At 43.2% G+C, this 3,154-nt stretch overlaps 1 pseudogene; it reads right to left on the minus strand.

Annotated features, from left to right (window-relative positions):
• Positions 1-1,055: 1,055 nt before the first annotated feature.
• LOC102019385 lies at positions 1,056-2,421 on the minus strand (annotated as a pseudogene).
• Between the last annotated feature and the right edge of the window lie 733 nt (positions 2,422-3,154).

Raw genomic sequence — 3,154 nt, forward strand, 5'->3', positions numbered from 1 at the left:
AAGCCCTCCTGGCTTCAGCACTCACTGCAGAACTTACTAAATAAAAAGTAATGTGTAGTGCTAAGAGTCAATCTTGGTTTTACATGTGTTTATTTACATGAGCTGGTAGAATTTATGCCACAACTTTATTCATCAGCTTGATCTCATTTGGCTTCATGTGACTCTTTGGGGCTGACACTATCCTGGGAGAGTCACCTGACTGAGCCATGTCCAAAGCAGAATATGCTACTGCAGATATTCGGCATCTCTGCTACAGAGGAGGGGGGGCCTCGGTACCACCTGTTTCCATGTATTCAGGGTCATCATTTTTGTATTCCATGAGGGAATGTAACAGTAGGCTCAGTACCTGCCAGAGCATCTGAACAGATTCAGAGCATGACTATTGGCAGTTGAGAAAAGAGGGACCATAACCACTCTTCCCCCAAGCTCAGCTCCAGGCCGCCTATGGGTCTTCCTCTGAGGAAGAAAGATAGAAACACTCAAAATGAAAGCTGAATATGGTGGCAGCAGTGAAGCACTTTGGGGAAACCAGAGGCAGATGATTGAGTATGGCCCTGGAATAGTCTAAACTGATCGGGAGAGAAGAAAAGGTTTTCATTGGATTTACTTATTTATTTCTTTTTATGCAGACCATATGCTTTTATTTAATGAGAAAGCACAACGTTAATATAATTCAAAGCAAATGCAGTTTACTTATTTATGATGTAATTATCAGTATCAGCTCATAAAATATATATTTGCAAACATGTCATTTAAAATGCTTTTAATGTCAATTTAGAAGTTGACTAACAGTTAAACTCTTTTGGTAGAAAATCAACAACACGTTATTACAGGTCTACGTAATATTATTGTTGGGCAATCTGCTCCTTACTAGTCACTGGGTCGTCTTCATTTGTTGAATAGTCCAGACAGCTCATCATCTGCTGGCTGCTGCCTTTCCAGAACCTCTTCATTTCTTTCTATCTCCAAGCAGCAATGGAGGCTGTAATGAACTTGCAAGTCACTAAACAGAGGCTGCTCCTTTCTTGTCCACAACAGAACAACAAATATAGGTATCATGCAGCAGGGTAGGCAGTTGTGGAAGACAGAGAGGACAGGGAAGAAGATCCAGTTTGAACGCTAAATCTCCTATGGTAAGCAATTAACAGGCCTGGAATAATAATGTCTCCAAACCCAGGGCCGAGACAGGTAGGAGACACACGCATTACTGAGAAATCGATCAGCTCTGGTGCCCTGATGACTACCGGTACCACCTGGCCAGGTGCAAGTTCATCGGTGATACTCTCCTCATTCCTTGTCATGAATGGTGTTATGAAAACAAAACAAAACAAAACAAAACAGAAAGCCACATCTAGATGAGAAGGCCTAGAAACAAAAACCACATATGATTTAAAGTTGGTAACTTCAATGTTTTATTAAACTGAATTCAGACAGAAAACTCCCTGATATATCCTGTTAGCCTACCTGCCCTTGTTTTGAAAAACAGCCCAAACAACAGCTACTGTGATGCAAAGTGCAGAGAGAAAAACTAGTCTCACTTCAATGCTTTCGCCATGACCTACAGTCATGCATTAGCCACATGAAATCTTATGAGCTAATGCAGCAGGGCAGGTGTACAGATTCATGGCTGATGCTATGCAGAAAATGGCTATCATAACATAAACCAACCATTTGCAGAAGAAATAGAGTAAGATCATCATAACCCAGCCAATGACCACAAATGCTGCTACTGGAAGAGAGTTGAAAGTTCAATGTTCCTCCTTCCTTTTCTTCATTTCTCTGTCTTCAGTGCTTGTCAGTGAGTTCAAGTTTTCCAATTCTATTTGTCCCTCCTAATGCCACAGTGCATACAGCAATTAGAAACATAAGCACATAGTATAGTCAAAGTTAGGCCATGGTGGAGGATACATTTTCATGGTGATGTCATTTCCAAAAGTCCACTTCCTATCTTTAAAGTCTTTGTGGTTTATAAATGCAATTAGTACTTTCACGTCATTAAATTGAGATCTATTCCCTGAGGGAGGAAACAGGACTCTATCCTTGGCCACCAGCAATGCTTCAGCATCACCTGTCTGCCATTCTAGTTTTTTCCAGAATGTGGCAGGCTCCCCTCTGTAGAACAACTGTTTCCTTTTCTGTATCATGAGGAGCTACAGTATCAGAAAGGTTGCAGAGTGGTGTGGAAGACAGGTCCATCAAACTAATGGAAGCTGAATTTTCTAGGGTACTAGGCAGCTCCGCCCATTGAGGGTTATCCAGCACGCAGACAGGTACTTCCGGGACAGCTGTCAGCAGGAGCGGCAGACCCAGCCTCCTCCCCCAACCGTGGCGCAGGTGCAGTGGGCGGGGGGCGTGGTGAGGGGGGTCCCCTCTGCTCTGTGTCCAGCTTGCTCTGGTCCTTGACAGGGTGCTTGGTGGCATTGTCCTGGTGACTGGCAATAGATCTGGTGGTGCTCTTAATTGCATTTAATGCACTACATTTGACTAGCAAGGAATAAGAAGAGAGGAAATTTATTTTACTTCTGCAGGAAGGTAAAAAGATGCAGGTGTTTTTCTTATTAGCTGGTCTTTCTGTACCTGATCCAGATGTTGTGTAACCCAGTATTCTTAGGAGGAATGGGTCACTGCCAAATAGGGACAGGAGAGTAGAGGGCTTGGCTTTAGCATTTTGTATTGTGTATATGAGTGTAGTCTCACCTGGGAGGGGAAGAATGCAGCACCTCACCAGGAAGAAGACACTTTAACAACCTTGATGGCCAAAAATGAGCAAAATGTCTGAAGTGGGTAAAGGCTCCATCCTCTAGGCCAATTCTGGGCATACGTCAGGGTCCTAAATCAGACTTCGTGCTCTCCCTGCTTTCTGTATCAGTTTGTCACGCAAGACAGTGGCTTCTAATTATTCCCTCTTCAGTTAGCTTATTTGTCAGTGGGGGACAAAGTCATGTGGGCCTCAGTTACACAGTGCTTCCCTCTTTCTCCCTTCAGGTGATGCAGTTGGCACACTTTCTTTTAGAATGAAGGGAAAAAGGACCAGAGAAATTTGTGTTTCCAGACCAACCTTGAGGAGTGCAAGTGCTAATTCATGTTCTGTCTCAGACTCTACGTAGCTGGCACATCTGGAAAATCAATCTCAATAGTGGAATTCAAGTTTGTA

This window comes from Chinchilla lanigera, unplaced genomic scaffold (assembly GCF_000276665.1).
Source record: "Chinchilla lanigera isolate Chin_1 unplaced genomic scaffold, ChiLan1.0 scaffold00071, whole genome shotgun sequence".
NCBI classification, from domain to species: Eukaryota; Metazoa; Chordata; class Mammalia; order Rodentia; family Chinchillidae; genus Chinchilla; species Chinchilla lanigera.